Here is a 19,590-nt window from a genome sequence, read left to right as displayed (position 1 = left end):
AAATAAAACCGTTTAAAAACACGCTATGCCAAATATTAGCTCAATCGGACTTAAGGGAGAGTGGCGCAAAGCGGTCAAAGTTTGAGTTTGAAAAATCGAAAAATCACCCAAGGGTGGAGTAAAGGAAATCGGGACACCCAATTTTTTTTGAAAACCCCGATTTACGCTGATCTTTCGTTTTTAAAAAAAAACTCAAGTTTTTAAGTCTGTGACACTAATAAAGAAGTTCAAATGAGCTAATATTTTGCAAAAGGGTATATTATTGTGCAAATCAACATTTCACAGCAAGCTCCGAATGAAAAATCGAGATAACTATTTTTATTGGTACCCAAAACCATACGTTTGTTTCGTATTCCGAAAAAAAAATTTCGAGATGACACTAGATCTCGACGTTTTATGCAATTTTAAGACATTTGACCCCGATTTCCTTTACTCCCCCCTTGGGTGATTTTTTGATTTTCAAAAAACTCATACTTTGACCGCTTTGCGCCACTCTCTCTTAAGTCCGATTGAGCTGATATTTGGCATAAGGTGTTTTTTCGAGGTGGTGAACATTTTGTTTAGGGTAACTTTTTGAAATTATGAGCATTTTCATTGGCATCCTAATATACATATAACGCTCGCTTTGTTATAGTAATTTTTCGTAAAGCTATCAAACAAAAATGTTTTGTTTTTGTATTTCTGGAATTTGGAAAATGTACTGTAATTTTGTACCGATTGATAAATTTAATTAAATGTCCATACGTGAAGTGTTGGATCATTTTGTTATTTTAAGCTATAAATAAATATAACACCAATTTGAAAAAAAAATTACTTACTGACTTAATTTCCAGGAGAACACAGTGAAAATGTCATTAGTAGTGCCTATTTTACTTCAGAATAACCACTTAAGGCCGCCTTGGCACAGAGTGTTTACCGTGTTCTACCGTATCATCGATGATAGACTTTTATTAGCAGTCCAGAAAATTCACATTTTCTTCCTAGCACAAGTTCATAATTTCCCAAACATCTATTAAACTGTTTTCATCGCTTAAAAACCGCTTCTTTGTGGTGGTCATTTATATATTACTATCTGACCCGGCAAACTTCGTCTCGCCCAAAAATTATTTTCCGTTATCACATCACGTTATCATTTTATGATTTTCACGTTATCATTTTCATACTAAGCGCAAGTTCATACGTCCAATCGCATAACTGTTCATTGATTGATCTTCTAATCTACCCTTTAAAATTATTTTTTACAATAAAATTTCAGTACTTCTACCAAAACTTAACATTATAATATAAGATTATTTCCAGACACAATTCTCGTGCAAGATTTTTCATCAACTTGCAAATAACATGTTTTTCCGTTACACGGAATAAATGTTTGATACAGAAAATATGATAGAATCAGAGTTTTCCGAAAATTTTAAATTGTCATGTTTGGTTGGAATATATTTGGTTGAAATATGTGTATTATTGTTATGGGATTTTTTAACAGTTTATTTGATATATTTTTCCCTTGAATAGTTCAATAATTTTCCAACAACTTTGCCGTAAAATTGTAATTGTAATTAGACATCCTGGTTTACGATTTACGATTATTTAAAAATTTAAAAATCCATTTTTCTACATACGTCCTTACGGAAAATCCGTCGTCATCAGGGATGCCAACCTTCCTGATTTTTCAGGACTTCCCAGACTTTTTGGTACGTTCCCTGATATCATAACAAACACTCAATTTTGCCAGATTTATCTCAAATGATACTGATCTTCCTGAATTTTTTTTTCAATGATCAGAATAAAATATATTTATGATAATTATACTGGGATCCCTGCCAACAATCTCCTAGTGGGAAATGAGAACTGTCACTTCACGAATGTTGTCTTTCAAATGTTCAAGAGTTTGCGGAGAGTTGGCATAGACACGGTCTTTCGCATAACCCCACAAAAAAAGTCTAGCGGGTTCAAATAGCATGATCTGGACGGCCAATTGGCATCACCAAAACGCGAAATTATGCGTCCCTCAAATTTCGTTCGCAATACGGCCATGTTCGGTCGTGTTGTGTGGCACGTGGCGCCGTCCTGCTGAAACCACATGTCATCCGTATCCATATCTTCAATTTGTGGCAAAAAAAATCGGTTAACATACGGCCATAGCGCTCACCATTCACAGTTACCGTCTCGCCGTCCTCATTTTGGCGGATGCAATGACCTCTCAACAATCACGTGTGGATTTTCTGAGCCCCATATACGGAAATTTTGGGTGTTCACATAGCCACCGAGCTCGAAATGTGCCTCATCGCTGAAGAAAATTTGATGCGAAAATTCAGCATTTTGCTGCTGTTGTTCGTTCACCCAATCGACGTATGCCCGACGCATTCCATGGTCACCACGCTCTAATTTTTGTACCAGTTGGACTTTATATGGATGCAGGTGCAAGTCCAAATGCAAAATTCGCCACAATGATGTGTTTGACAAGCCCAATTGCTGAGCACGCCGTGGAAACATTCGGGTCATCCTCCACACTGGTAGCAACAGCAGCAATATTTTCGGCCGAACGCACATTACGATGAAGCACAGGTTTCGCAATATCCGTAACGGATCCAGTTTGTTCGAATTTGCGCACTACATTAGCGATTGTGTGCTCTGTAGGCCGTCCATGACGACCAAAATCCGTCCGTAATGCTCGAAAAACATTTGCCGGTTTTTCATCATTTTTATAGTATAATTTAACAAAATTAACACGTTGTGCGATGCTAAAACGATACATATTGTAAAATGGCAGACATTCAACTAACGATATGACGCTTTGGTTGACAGCTATGTCAAACGGTTGTCAGCGCAGGGCTGTATACTTTAGGAAGCCCGAAATGGAAAACCCGAAAAAAAAAAAAAAATATATATATATATATATATATATATATATATATATATATATATATATATATATATATATATATATATATCCGGGCTTCCGAAAGTGAAGGAGAACGGCTGATCAGATTTGAATTGTCTATCGTTGTATTTGTCTTGAACCAAATTAGAATGATAAAACAATTCTGAAAATATTTAAAATAAATTGGGATAATTCGAAAAAAAATGGTACGCATATGTATATTTCGCAGTACCAATCATCATTCAAGTCAATTTTTCAGACAAACTATTTTGAAATATATTCATTATTTTCACCAGCCAAAATATTCTCTAGAAATAAATTATATGGCAGAACAACGTATGCCGGGTCATATTCTATTTTCCGCTTCATAATGACACCAAGCTCAATTCTGTCAAAGCGAATTGAATGAATGAATATTGGGAATGGAATTGAGAAATCTTGTTTCTTCTCTAACTGCAGTATTATACTTCTAGGATGACAGCTTTACTGATATTTGGCAGATTTTATATAAACTACAATAGATATGATTCAAAAACTATTTGATAGTATGTAATATGTAATGCAAGACAGTATTCGTTAATGTGATAGACGTCGTGTCCCATAAATGCACCAGCCAAACTGACCGGAAATTGCACCATCAGAATATCACAGGTTAAAGTCCCTGTTCTATGAAGGGAAAAAAATCTTCGACTTTATGGACAACAGGAAAAAGTACTTTGAACAGTTTTCGATGAGAAAGCAAAGATGTTCTAGAAGGATGGTGAAAGATTGTGGAACAAAACTGAGCATATAAAATTTAGTAATTTATGCTTTTATTTTTCAAGAAAAATTGGAACGAACTTTCTGGATAATCCAATACGAACTATCCTGAATTCTTCCTGATTTTCATTTTCTTTCTTCCTAATTTTTGAAAATTATAATTAACAACCCTGGTCGTAATTAAAATTGATTATATGATAATGAAAATTGTGATTTTGAGTGACTGCCACCATATGTAAAAAATGAAAACAAAACGGAGAGTGTCGGGTCTGATGATGGCTGATGACTATAAAATTTTTCATGTAGATCTATTTGTATTTTATCTTTCTAAAATAAATAGGAATTCATAAAGTACAGACATTTTCCTCAATTTTCAGATAATCATATCTTTATTTAAACTTCGTTAAATTAGAAGGGGTTTCCAATTAAAAATATTCAAGAAAAAATATCGAAAGGGGTGAGGGTGGTTGTTTTAGGATTAAAAAGTTTTCAATATTTAATGCAATTTTCGAGTAAGATTTTTCATCAATTTAAAATGTTATTTTTTCTAAATAGTTCATTATTGTCAAACATCATATTTAAATCTGACATCTGGATTTTTAATTTACGATTTAATGAAAGAAAGATTAATGATTTTTAATACGCCCTCAAAATCAGTCCTAATTCAAATAGGTCATATGATAATGAAAGTTGTGATTTCGAGAAGCTTCCACCATATGTACCAAAATTTAAAAAATCGGAGAGGATCGAGTCAGACGTGTAATTGCTCTAAATCATATTTTATGTACAGTAAACTTTCAAGTTCCAGTACCGCCGTTCTACGCATAGTTGTCCCATGTTCCAAAATCAACAACTGAGAAAAACGCATTCAACGTTTTCTAGCATATTTTTATACCAGAAGCTTAAGGCATTTCGGTTTAGCAATACACTGTGTTTTTTTATATGCAGAGAACTATTGTTTAATGGAAGGTGAATAGATCCTCTCATTTGAATCAATTAATTATGGTTACAGGCTTAAAATATCATGATGGGACAATTATGCCTAGAATATCAACACGGGACAATTGAACTTGATGTTGTTTTTCGAAATACTGGGAACAAACAATTTTTTTTTGTGTTTTTCCGAAAGATTATGCTTGAAAACTTCGTTTTATGAAGAAGGGAGTGATCTGCTATACTTTGCAGAATATAAATCTCGTTGTTATTAGGCATTCGCTAACAAGGTGTACACGTGTTCTGTTCAACTTTTTTTATTTGTTTGAGAATTAGTTCGTTCTTCCAAACCAGAAATGAGTATATTAGCCCTGCTGAAAGTGTGACATGAAATTCTTGTACTTGAACCGATTTATTTGATATGGACATACAAAAAATATATGTCGGGACAGTTATGAATAGACTATCAACATAGGACAATTGGGCTTGATGTTGCTTTTTTGAAAGCTGGGAATAAACTATAACTTTTTTTGTGTTTTTCCGAAAGACTAGGCATAAGAACATCGTTTTATGAAGAAAAGTAGAAATTGTCAAAAAGTAACATGGGACAACTATGTGTAGAACGGCAGAGTATTCCATGCAGAAGAGTCAACGCTGTTAATAACAGCCAGTCCCATCTTATCTCGGTAACATTGAACATTGTTAACGGAGACTTCAAGTTTTACGATTCATTCATCTCCGCTACAATTTATAAAACAAATCGTCACGGTGCCCGATTGTGTGGTATTTGTTTGGAAATGCCAACCGAACTGTACAAATATATGCGACATCATATTGTGAGTAAAAGAGCCTCCACAGCTTGCTCGTATTGTTAGAGATGATGAGGTATCGAATTATGCAGGTTTAAAAATCTATAATTGAATACAAAAAAAAATTAAAAATAACTTTTGAACTGAGTTCTAGGTTTTCAGAAACATGTTGTTAAGCCCGCCACGAGACCCGACGAGCCCCAACGTCTCTACTACGGTTGACAGAAATGCGTGGACATGATCCCGCCCGTGTGTTGAACATGGGGTTGTCAACGGTTATAAATATAAACAATTATAAGAACAATAGATGGGTGTAAAAAAGTGATGAAGATGATCAATATAGTATAGTGCGGTAACGAATCATCAAAAGTAAGTTCCCTCTATTAATTATATAGAACTTATTCTGAATTAACCCATGTAAGTCTCGTGAAATTTGTAATTTATTACTCGGAAATATACTGCATGGTTGTGAGAATAAATAAACAAATTATTATTGATTTATTTGTGACTACACAACATTTGCATTGCACATCAGTAGAAAATCAAACATCTCATATTCCATTTCACAGTCCCGTATTCTCATATCTACAGAGTGCAGATGCACTGGACGTGAGGACAAAAATTGTTTTTGCGAATTGGCCAATCTGAACGTGGGAAAATGTCAACAATCCGTCATGAAATGACTGAGAAATAAGCGTTTGAAATTGGACAGTTTTCGCGATGCGAACGATTTTCGTTTTTCAATTTGTACCCCCAATATTATTCCAAAAGACGTAGTCCTACGTCAAAAAAACATTCTGCGCACTTCGTGTACAGGAAATAGTGTCACCAACAGTCGTATTGCATTGTAGAGAGGGTTGAATTTCATCCGGCAAGTCTACAAGTGTACCGTTTTGTCTCATATTCCGTACACTTTATTTTTTAAATGTAAATGTCAATAAATAATTGAATATCATGAATAATTGAATAATAAAGGCTCAGACATTATTTGGGGTATAGGCTACATTTGAAAATCATTCACAGGTATCGATACAGCCTATAATTTATAATATTGAACATTTGCAAAAAAGTGACAGTCAAAACCACAGAATAAATGTTATCATTAGCAAATTTCAATTCCGAGCATGATTCAAATTCCGAGCACTTTATTTTAAATGTAAAATTACTGAACTTTAATGTTATAAATAATTGAATAATGAAAGCCTTAACATTCTTTGGGTTATAGGCTTCATTTTCACATCATTTACAGGTATCGATGCAGCCTATAATTTAAAATATCAAGAATTTTCAAAAAAGTGACAATCAAAACCAACGAAAAAATGTTTGCATTAGCAAATTCGTAAAAAAAAACAATCATGGTTAATTTTTCAGTTTTTGTAGTTTTTTCAACAATTTTGTTTGTTGTTGTCATGTTATGTGCTAGAAACGGTAAGAATCTACAATAAATTGATGAAATAAAATTATATTTTATACAGAAATGTTCATTAAAATTGGTGTTCGGAACATGAATCAAGTTTCTACGCATGATTCAAATTGCGAACACTTCGTTTTTCAATCTGAATTTACTGGACTATAATGTTATAAATAATTTAATATTCAAAACCCTGAAATTTTTTGGGTTATAGACTTCATTTTAGCATCATTTACAGGTATCGATACCAATATAGCGCCCTTGGTCCCGAAACCATGTAAACAATGAGATACAATCAATAATAACAAAAGCAAAAACCAATTTTTTTTGCGAGGAATTCGAATTCATCTGTCATCTCTACAGCGGTAGACATTCGTTTAACCGCACCCTATTTTTCCTCAATATTTTTAAAAATAAGTCAATTATTTGTACAGTTTTGTTCATAAAAGACTATTATTGTTTATTTTCATCGAATTCATTCTAAAAAAAAAAAATATAAATTCACTTTTTGTTTTCTAAGTAATTCAAATATGTGGAATCAGAGTGGACATTCGTTTAGCCGCATCCTAAAATTTCAATAAAAGAAAATTTGTGCGGCAAATTTCAAGTCCAATCGGTAGCCAATATTTAGAATGTCCACCTCCATTTCGGATCACTTTGAAAACTCGATTTGGCATCGAGTCAGACAGCTTTCAAAGTGTTGCCATATTGATTATAGCCTAACACTCCTGAACTACTGCCTTGAGACTGGAAACGTTGTCAAATTGTCATCCGTTTGCATAGACCATCTCGGCCAAGATTCTCCATAAGTTCTCTATGGGATCGCAATCGACTGCAAGCAGGTCATTCAAGAAGCGGAATGTCCTTCTCGGCAAACCATGCCTTCGATTGCTTGGAAACGTGGATCTATGCATAATCCTGCTGAAAAAACGACATCGTCGGTAGCGTTATTCTCAATGTGACCAATCAAAACGTCCTCCAGTAATTGAAGATACTTTACGGAGTTCATTCGGGTGAAAATGAAACAAATGAGAAACTTGCTGTGATAGAAAACGGCTCCCCACACTGTCAAACTTCCGCCCCCAAAGTTTCGCTTCGATCTCACGACATGCCGTTGACTTAAATTGTACCAATAGCAACTGTAACAGTCCGGACCATCCAAATTGAACTTTTTTCGCCGGAAAATACAACATTTCTCCATTCTAGTTTCCATTCCATGTATGAGAAATGAGGCAAATGAGCCGAAACTGACCGCCACATGATGTTTGGTGACTCATTCAAGATGCGCGTAATATGCCTCTTCATTTCTGGAACAACCGATTCTGCCTTAATGTATGAGCAGGACATCGTTTCCTGGTTGCTTCGTGTCTTATTCGACCTTTAAGATGCAAAATAACTTATGTGTTCCCATTTGTTGCTCGTTATATCCCATATTTCTGGCACTATTTAAAGAAATTCCGTACCACTTTCTCAGATAGACCAATTTTTGTTACGATCGAGCGATTAGAAAACTTTTGTTCACTGAATATCTTTATTATTTTCCGCCCCTCTTCCGTCAATAGAATACCTTTCGCCATTCCTTTAAATTCTACGTAAATCACTAATCTGACCAACTTCTTACTTTGCTCATCTAATATTTATCTTGTGAATTGAACATTCCCAAGTATTTTTGCAAAAAAACACAGATAAAGGCTTGGTGATTATGCGAAAACTCGATTTTTATGCCCTGCGGCTAAACGTATGTCTCGGGAAAAAACGTCGTTTGAACGTTTGTATCCACCGATGCCGCCTTGTGTGTGTGATTGTGACGCACGTCCTTTGAATAAAATTGACTTAAATATACTACCACTACAGCAGATAAGTATCCCGATTAAAAAAACATTCCTAGTTGTTTTGTAAGTGTTTCAAGTTTTTTTTTCAAGTGCGGCTAAACGAATGTCTATCACTGTATCTACGCATTAAAGAAAAAAACTGTATATCCTTTGTCTGGCAGACAATTTTCCTGTTCCTGTGGATCCTCCGCAAACGATTGTCGCCCTACTTCAGACACAATAGCATTCTTCGTAATATAAAAAAAACCCTCGACTGAATGTGGAATCACTTACAATTGACGATGTAAGTGTCAAATTCCATGTCCAACGACTGGAAATATGCTCTTTCTTAATTGGTTCATGTTCTTCGTTATTCTTCAATCGTCTTTGCACAAGTTACATTGAGAGAATATGGTTTGAATAGTAAAATAATGCCAAATAAAGGGTGTGTCACATCAAACTGCATCACGGAAAAAACGCTGTAGAAATTTAATTTTTAGGAATTATCTTCAGCTTTCGCTTATAATCAGATAAGAGTGTATAGATCACGTTGGCCTTGCTTCACTGTCAATTTTTCGTAAATTTGGAAAAATGTCGTCGAACGAAAAAGAGCGTCGTGAATTAATCCTGTGCACTCATTTCGAGAATCCGGAGTTGTCACATCGAGACATCGGTAAGGTGCTGGGAATCGTCCAATCCACGGTCAGCAGAGTACTAAAACAATACTTCGAGAACCTAACCATCGACCGGAAGGTGAAGAACGGCAAAAATGGATGCTCCGTCAGTGAAAAAGATCACAAGCGCGTAGTTAAGCAGTTTAGACGTGATCCGAGAAGTTCGGTCCGGGATGTCGCCAATAAGCTGAATTTGTCAAGTTCATTCGTCCAGCGGACCAAGCAGCGGGAGGGCCTGCGTACATACAAGGTTCAGAAGGCTCCTAACCGCGACGAAAGGCAAAACATGGTGGGGAAGACGCGAGCCCGGAAGCTGTACACCGAAATGCTGACGAAGCCGCATTGCCTGGTAATGGACGACGAAACCTACGTCAAAGCGGACTTTCGTCAGCTGCCGGGCCTGTTGTTCTTCTCCGCAGAGGACAAATTCAGCGTTCCGGAGGAGATTCGCAAGCAGAAACTATCCAAGTTTGCCAAAAAGTACATGGTGTGGCAAGCGATCTGCTCTTGCGGAAAGCGGAGCGCCCGCTTCGTGATGACCGGCACGGTAAACGGGCAGGTTTACCTTAAGTAGTGCCTACAGAAGCGCTTGCTACCCCTATTGAAGCAGCACGAGGGCCCGACCATCTTCTGGCCGGATCTCGCTTCGTGCCACTATTCAAAGGACGTGTTGGAGTGGTACGAAGCCAACGGGGTCACCTTCGTGCCAAAGGAAATGAACCCGCCCAACGCGCCGGAGCTTCGCCCAATAGAGGAATATTGGGCGATTATGAAGCAGGCCCTCCGGAAGAACCCAAAAGTTGTCAAATCGGAGGTGGACTTCAAGAGAAAATGGATTTCTGTTAGGATAATGCAATAAATTTCCGATCGTTTTCCTACACTGCTATTGATTTTCGAATTCTTGTAACTCAAACTCACCCCCTTCTTATTCCATTACTATACAGTTACCATAAAAAATTAAATAAAATGTGAGTACATGAATAATTGTGTTAAATGTTCAAATGATTTCTGTCTTTTTAAAAAATCGAGTAATCAAGAGGTTATGCAGATGGAAAGGTACAACATTTCACGCTGAAGCAATCACTAAATCATCATCAATTATCAATTCAGGTCCCCATTTAATTTCACCAACGACAATGGCGTATGCTTCAATATTAATTCTCAAACAGCTATTTCCGCTGTGTATACATCACTCTGTGTTTAATTACTCGTAACAGTAGATCAGAAATGAATCGCCATAATCAACACCTGTATTTATTGATTTCCTCTCCATGAAACATAAATAAACAAACCGTTGTCAGTCAATCAACTTGTTCCGCAGTGTGCGGAACGTTCTCTTTTTCTCACACTCCCGCTCATCGTTTTATTCATGCTTGGTTTTTGTTTTGCATTACACTTGCCTGAAGATTGATGTTTATTCTCTCCCCCACTTATCATTCATTCAAGCCACAAGCTACAATCAATCACGCTAACTTACATTGAATGAATCTCCCGATTGCAGATAATTCGCCTCGCTGAATATCACCGCTCAATGGTAAGGCCGGACCGGTTGCACCTTTTGTCCTTGTGACCCCCTTTTTTTCAATTTCCGCAGCGGCAGCAGCAGTGTCTGTTTAGTGAGCCACGAAAAATCCAGTTATCCTGACACCGTTCTCCCTCGACGAACACTACCACACTTCCACACTTTCTTGCTCACTCTCACTCTTCACTAACTTCTTCTCACCGACTCACGGGATATTAATCGATCAGCCGTGAACCAGGCCAGGTGAGACACGAAACGAAAACAAACACACACACAATACAAAATTTCATGAACCAGCTTAAGTTTGGATTTGTTTGTTTCATCACTTTGTTGTGTTCCCGTCTGCCTCACTCGTTAGTATTATCCTTTTATATGCCAACGTTGTTGGGGGTGTTCAAGTACTCACTCGGAAGCACGATACACGGCGCCTTAGGTGTTTGGAAGATCGCGCGATATTCTAAAAAAGCCACGGCGAACCGAAGCGCTTCAATACTGAACCAGCACTGGATCCCGTCGGGTCACCGTCGGAACCTTCGTCACTTTATGCTGCATACGAAGCGCAGCGTAACATAGCGGTAGAAACACGAGAATATGCTTCGCGGTTTGGATCGCGCGAGAGTCAGGCAGTTGAGAGAAAAGATGGAATGCTCACATCGATGGTTGTACTAAAAACGTGATTGCGTGGGTGAACGCTTGTTTGATAACTCACTGTGACTCTGAAATCGAGCAGTTCAAAACATAAACAAAGCACTCAAATGTTTGATTCGTGTTTTTGTCACCCACTCTCGCGGCAGATCTCAGCTGCTGAGCTTCGCGGAGAGTTGCCTTCATTAAAAAAGAGCGCCACATTAGAAAAGGTTCTAAAAGTAGAAAGAGAGAAAAATTCATCTTATAGCTAGAAATGTCTAAATTTTTCATTTATTCGATTATTGATTAATCGGATTTTTTTTTAAATATTCGATTCATTCAAATAATTGTTTTTCAGTATTCTAATAATGGAGCCAATATTTATTTTTTGTAATTATAATGCACATGATAATAGAAAAAGATTATGATGCCATAATTTTAAATCTTACATTTAATATAATTCAAAAATAAATCTAGAAGTGCAGAACAATGACTTTTCAATGAAATAATATTTCACTACTTCGATAAAATTATCAATTCACGATCGAAAAAGGATAATTATTTGTAGGTTAGGAGAAACTGCACAGAAAAACTCACTGAAGATACAAGTTAAATTTCGCATTGATCAATCATCGAAACTGATTAACTATTAATTTGCAGCTTCGTCTCAGATATAGTATATAACTGAGAGAAGGGGGACTCGTTTTTCCTTTCAGGCAATTGTACCAGGTCCTATTAAAACCACACACATTCATCCAGGCTCTGCAGGAATAAAATCTTATATACATGTGATCCTGTAAGTCGGCTTCGTGGCTTCAGTATTAGTTGACCAACTTTTGAAAATAATCTCTTTGACGGAACTAAAGTACCAGTCGTTGTTAGATACTTTAGTGCTACCTTAAATATGTAAGGGTACTGATCTGCCATGGAATTCCAGCCACATGTTCTCTGTACCAAGGGACTATTCAAAAATTGTCTTAGCTCAATGGAAGTCCATCAATTAAATCTAGAATCAACGATTGTAGAAACCGCTAATATTTTGACATTTTCCAGATGTCGAAACTATTCATCCAATAGATGAGAATTTTTTTTTTCAAAATTGATAGTTCGTCCGCCGTTAACATAGTTAGTGTCTCCAGTACAGTTAGTACGAACCGCGAAATATAATGTGCAATTTCAAGTAACGTTTGAATTATACACATAATACCATTCCAGCGGGTTCGGACATCTAGGAGGATTCTAAAGCACAAACCTTCTTGTTTCCCGTCTGACATTTGTATTTCTCTCGACTTCCATGAGGCGGTTTTGCTGACATTGGTAAATTTTGATGATGGTCTTCATTTTTTCAATAGTATGAATCATTGAGCTTGAGCTTGAGCTTGGGTAGACTGTACAATTCGTAGTTGCTCTCCGTGATTGAACTGAACCAACCAAATTGCACAAAGAACACACAGAATGACGCTTGGGACTAGCAAATCATTCTCGTTGTGCAACTTTCGGTGATTCAAGTTTTAAATGGTCAATAACGACGCCGGCCACTTCCTTACAGTCACCAGGGGAAGGGAAGGAATGTTAGTATGATATTCGCCGCCCGAAGGCCAGAAGGGTCGCCTCTATAGCGTGGTTCCCTAGCGAATATCATGGAAGGGATAGTTGTTATATATTCCATTTTCATCGCACGTTCTTTTAATCTGAATCCAATCGCAATGGCGAAGAGTTATATTTTGGAAACCTGAGAAGGTCACCGAGAGAACTCTTCTAAAATCAATCGATTCGCTGATATATCGTTATTCATCGCGTATAGATTTCATAGAAGTCCAATCGTAGCGGGGAAGTTTTTTCAGGAAACCTGATAAGGTAACCGAGAAAACTTCTGTAAAACCAATAAACCCCAAATTATACATCATATTTCGTCACGAGTATTCTTAACAAACTATATTTGGGAAACTTGAGAAGGTCACTGAGAGAACTCCTCTAAAACCTACCGGACCAGCGATATATTGCATTAATTAACCAGTGTACTTGTTATTGAACTTTAATCGCGACGGCAAAGAGTTATTTTGACGTAGGACTACGTCTTTCATTTCTATACCGGGGTGTAAAATCGAAGTTTCGAAAACGAAAGCGTTACGCCGAAGACCGAGATTTTGAGTGTTAATAGCTCCTAAACAACTGAACGAAATGGTATGATAAACATTTCATTCGAAAGATAAAATGTCTACGCGTTCTATACTTGTTACTTTCTGATCCAAAAACTTGTTTCAATAGTCTTAAATTTGCTTTCAAAACAGGTTATTAAAATCACCAATCAGTATATAAGCGAGCGCCGCTTGGAAATCCACTCAGTTCTAATTGAACAGCGATTGGAGCATGTTGTCGCTGTTGTGGTGAAGCTCTTCATTTATCATGAAAGCGCGGATGAACGGTGTCACCAAGAGCCTGTTTGTGCACCTTAGGCCAGAAGGGAATCCATCAGGAGGAGAGTGATGCCACAAACGGTTCCCCGGGAAGATCTCGTAGCAGCCGCTACACACACACACATACACGCGCGGAATTCTTTCCGTTTGGATGCCATTCAGCATCGAGAAAGATCCGGAAAATAATCTGCCAGTTCCTCTGGGAATTTAAAAATACATTCATGTGAAAGAGTTTATTTGAATGTTTTCTATCCATGTAACACTGTGACCAAATATGTTTCAATCAAGTGCTATTAACAGATGGTTATCGAGTTAGCATAAACCACTGGTGGGCTTCCAGTATCGAGGAAAATGTGGAAATATCTAATCGTTACTGAAAATAATCTGCCAGTTCCTCTGGGAATTTAAAATTACATTCATGTGAAAGAGTTTATTTTAATGTTTTCTATCCATGAAACACTGTGACCAAATACATTTGGTTTTGTGATTTTTCAATCAATCGCAATTAACAGGATAGCTTCTGAAGATTATTCTTCCCCATCAGTAGGATATTTCCGTATCCAATATTGGATGCATAAAACCTTGTGCCTCCAACGTAACGCTCTCGTTTTCGAAGTTCTCCAAATATACATTCATTCAGAATGAATTCAGATTCAACTTCAAACAAATGATCTCTAAATCAACGATAGGCCTACGTCACCCTTGCGGTTATACCATAGATATAACCCACTTCCTGTTTTTGAGAAACCTGAGAAGGTAACCGAAAACTCCTTTAGAACCAATAAGTCCAGAAACATATATCGTCATTCATCGCACACACACCGACAATAACGAGCCGTACTCATCAGAAACTATTGAGGTTTGATGCTTTTTATTAGAGCAGCATTTATAAGTCGTATCAAGTCTATTGCTTATATACTTGTGTACTGTTATAATGTGAACTGTATAAATCCACGCCGCCGAGTGTTGACCGAAAACAAACCGTCGTTCTAGGGGTCAATCTCAGGAATTTTAAATCAGAATTGAAATACAAAATCATAACATAATATTATAAACAATACACAAGAATATTTGGCTAAATATAAACTTTAAATTTTAGATAAGTAAGCAAAGCCTCTTTTTCAATAGTATGAATCATTGAGTCTACAAACTATGAAGCGTGATTTTTTTAATTTGAAGACACTATGACGAATTTATGACGCTACTATCTGACTCAGCAAACTTCGTCCCACCCAAAATTTGTTATTTGTTATCAATACCTTCAAATATTCACGGTTTTTTACTAAGCGCAAGTTCATGAGTCCAATCGCAGAACTGTTCATCGATTGGTATTCTAATCAACCCCGTTGAATTTATCTTTTACTAAAAAATTCCTAGTACTTCTACCAAAACTCATCATTATAATATCAGATTATTTTCAGACACAATTCTCGTTAAAGATTTTTCAACCACTTGCAAATAACATGTTTCTCCGTTACATGGAATAAATGCTTGATACGGAAAATATGATAGAATAAATAAAGACTCCTCCTCTCTTCTCCCCTTAGAGAGGGGGGAGGAGTGTCGAACCACTTTTGAAATGTTTCTTCCCCATAAAACATCCACATGCCTAATTTGGTTTCATTTGCTTGATTAATTCTCGAGTAATGCAGAAATTTGTGTTTCATTTGTATGGCAGAACGACTCCTCCCCCCTTCCCCTAATAGAGAGGGGGGAGTGTCTAACCGCCATAGAAACATTTATTGTACCCTAAAACCTCCATATGCCTAATATGGTTCCATTTGCTTGATTGAATTATGAGTAATGCAGAAATTTGTGTTTCATTTGCATGGCAGCAGTCTAAAAAAAAGCTCGAGGAGAAACATAAAATACAAAACACAAAAGAATGAGCGACCTTTGTTGTTTCGGACACAGAAATATTCTGAGAATTTTTCTCAGAGAAGATGCAATACTCATACGCTAGCGACAGCTTACTTACTTTGCAAGCGTGGAGTTCACTTCGCAAATATTCTTTTTCGCTATCCCCCTTCGTTGTTTCTATTCCAGCGGCTGCATAAGTTGCCCGTTATTGACAGCGCTGTTCGGGAAAGCACACAAGTGGATAGAACAAATGTATGGAGAAATAGGAATGCTTCCGATTTTTATCAATTTAAACCATATACAGACGATGTGATTTCAATGTATAGCATATCAAACAAATCTTAGAAAATTTCCGATTCGATTGGTATGCAAATCTTTAAAATCCGCTAGCAGCAAAAATTGTTATTAACGTTAACTTTATTTCATAAAAACGTGACCGTTTTCTGATTTGGCACCCTTAATGCAAGACGTAGTCCTACATCAACATATTTTTTAATGTTTTTGATTTCATTATTATCACATTTCATGTTATCATATTCTTATATATCATGTTATTATATTTATATATTTAGATGCTACTGTGGAGGGTCCTTCTGAAAAATATACAATCATACGAGCATGAATGAGGATGCGTGCTTTCAATACGAAAACAATTTTTTTCAGAGGCTCAAACAAATGACAGTTTAGCTCATTTAATGAATCAAAGCAATTTTTAACGTGGAACTACGTCTAACCGGAGTATATGATTGTGAAATGAAAATCTAAACACAGAACATGCAGGAAAAAATGAAAGATTTCGAATGGTTATAACTCGAACATTTCTTAATAGATCGGAAAGATGTTTGCAATAATTTATAATAATATTTCTACGGGTTTATCACAATTAATAAAATGTTATTTTTCATGAGATAAACAATTGAATAACTGTGAAATGTCAAGTGCTATCTTAACACCCTAACTGTCAAGTTTTTATTGGCCCGATTTACGGTTTCCCCAACACAGACCTCAAAATCAATGTGCATGTGGGAATCCGCTTTGCAAATACACATGCAAGTAGAGTATTTTTGTTACCACCGAGCTGTGTTTCCCTAACACGGACATCAAAATTAATATCTCTCTAGCTCTGCCAATATATGTCTGTGCAGACCGGAATATGTTCCCCTAAAACGTACTTCTAAACTGAGAAGCCTGCAAAATCGTCATTTCAGATACTAGAGGTGAATGAACTTTCGCGGTTCGAGAACTACGTAATTATGAGAGATGCAATAATTTCATTGGGAAATGTAAAATACAATGATCATTTGACAATTCTTCCGTTCACATAGGCATCATATTAAACGTAAAAGGATGTCAAATTTACTTGTAATTGAGGACATAATCTATGCCAATGCATAAATTGATCTTACATGGCAACTGTTCAAACTTTTTGCTTACAAAGCAAATATGTTGAATTCAATTAAATTCGAAAATTGTTTCATTCTATCGATAATTTAATCAATACAATACAATTGCTTACTAAGACAACGGTAGTCTCACGTCAACCTTGCGTTTATATCATATATATAACCCACCATTTTTTTTAAATTTATTATGTATTATTATTCAATCGAAAGTAGAAACTATATTATAGATAACCATAACTATAGAATGCTGAGGAAACTAAACATACCTGAGTGGAAATGACCCGTAATTCCAAGACAGCTTTTAACCTTCATCATCTCCGTCCATATGTCAGATGTGATGCACATGAAATTTACGCTCGCTAACTTGCCCTTGACGATTTCTTTCAAAGTATGATTTATTATTTAGAAGACTGGTGAACTGTAACGCGGAAAGTATTTTATACAGCGAGGCTGCAAACTGTCATTAGTTGGCGAAAATCTAGTTTATGGGATATATATTGACAATCCACCGTGTATATGATTTCATTTTATTGACGAACTACATTACATTTACTTTACATTTATTCACTAAGTAACCATTACTACGGAACATTTGAACATTTAAAATACGACATGGAACAACTGGATTGATGGACGATTGACGGTACAATGGTTTCACAAAGATCTCTTGTTACAATAAAACTACAGAACAATACCCTATTCTTACGTCCATTTAAATTGAACACCGACAAATCTAGTGCCGCAATAAATCTGCTTGCATTGATAAGCGTGTGTGGTTCCATTAATTTCTTTTATCTAAACAACACACACACATCTTATTATATTTTGTTGGTTCAGAATACATCTGTTTAAAAGAATAGAATAAGTGATCTGCAAACGATTTTGGTCTATTCAATGCTTCAAGAATAGAGTGTTCTTTTGGGTCTTTTTTAACGCTTCCTGGCAAAAGATGAGCATCCAGGTTCATTCTGAGGAATGAGAAAAAACTATGGTACACAAGACAAACAAATGTAAGCTGGATGTGTATTTGGCATCAGTCAATTGAATTTTACCTCTTCAATATGGAAACTCAAACCAGCTCCTTCAATTCCGTCTTTAACTCCTCCAGACGCTGAATTCCGCTTCCCAGTCTCCTCCACCACAAGGAGATTAAGATTTTTATGCATCATTCGTACATGATTTAGCATGTTCGATGTATTGTGGCAAAATGCCATAATGACCAAAAACTTTACACTGTACTGTTCACCTTTTATCTTTTCGAAACATGTCCACGCGGCACTGAATTTATTTTTCAACTGACTGTCTATTGTTTACTATTCAAAAGTCTAAATAAATAAGAAATCACGCCGGAACAAACAAACTTTCTCTAAAGGTGCGAAATGCTTGAAACCGAACGAATGACTGACAAGAATATTAATGAGTGATGAGTTGAAATTTGTCACGTGATTACCCTAGCGAATCTTTATTTTATTTTAGCTTTTCGCACTTTCAAATATCGTCCTTTATCTTTCAACACATAATTAATTCCACATTAAAAGGGGAAGTTTGAATCTTCGTAGGATCCCATTCAAACATTTGAATCTATTTACAATCTACAATCACAATGACAATAACAGATACATAATACAAAATGAACAAACTAATACAACTTTGATCGTGTCATTGGGGCAAGGTTATATAGATGGGAGCGCACGACACCGAAGGTTCGTAACAGTATAAATCATTGAGCGCGATTTTTTAAATTTTTAGGCGCCATTTCGTGCGTCTTCAACGTCTGACAACAAAAACGCAATATAATATGGATTTTAATAAAAAAACCGTAGGACACACCATCCGAAATAAAAATGAATGAAAAGCTCAGTAATAAAATATATTTTTATGTTTTTGTTTTTTTATTATTATTATTCTATATTTTATTATATTTATATAGTTAGAGGTTGTTCCTTCAAATTTCCTTTGAAAATCCTATTCAATTTGATCGGGAGTAGAATCACTCATATATGGCGGAAACGGGTGACGATCGTGTTAATGCCTTTATTACCTTTTTCGTTAAATAATATCTATCTGTATCGATAATCTTCAAAACTAAATGTTAACAACTGTGTGAAAATTAATAAACGTGATTGGAAAAAAAACTTTGTGAAAATTAAATAAAAAAATTGTACTGGTTGTATCTTGGACATGACCGCATATTTTCGACGTAGAACTACGCAATTATATTGCAATCCACTTGTTTACCACATCGAATATTATTTTAGAATGCATCGAAATTTTTGCAATAGATAATGTTCTTCGTTACAAATAAATTTGATGAACGTTCTTTTACGTTTGATATGATGCCTAGGACTACCAAAATATTTGAACGGAAGAATTGTCAAACGATCATTGTATTTTACATTTCCCTCTGAAATTATTGCACATCTCTTGTTTACGTAGTTCTCGAGCCGCGAAAGTTCATACATCTCTAGTATCTGAAATGACGA

General features: G+C 36.1%; 1 protein-coding gene across 7 annotated transcripts in view; it reads right to left on the bottom strand.

Moving 5' to 3' along the window:
* The window catches only part of LOC129780406 (uncharacterized), a 171,965-nt gene extending 160,609 nt beyond the window's left edge, over positions 1 to 11,356 (bottom strand). For 5 of the 7 annotated variants that reach the window (XM_055788658.1, XM_055788661.1, XM_055788662.1 and 2 more), the window contains exon 1: positions 10,756 to 11,355. The gene's annotated coding sequence lies outside the window, so the exon portion shown is untranslated. Of the gene's footprint in view, positions 1 to 10,755 lie in introns of all 7 variants that reach the window. The other 2 variants (XM_055788656.1, XM_055788663.1) reach the window with 1 other exon arrangement.
* Between the last annotated feature and the right edge of the window lie 8,234 nt (positions 11,357 to 19,590).

Source organism: Toxorhynchites rutilus, chromosome 3 (assembly GCF_029784135.1).
Source record: "Toxorhynchites rutilus septentrionalis strain SRP chromosome 3, ASM2978413v1, whole genome shotgun sequence".
Lineage (NCBI taxonomy): Eukaryota > Metazoa > Arthropoda > Insecta > Diptera > Culicidae > Toxorhynchites > Toxorhynchites rutilus.
The sequence above is the reverse complement of the archived record's forward strand: the minus strand, read 5'-3'. Positions and strand labels throughout refer to the sequence as shown.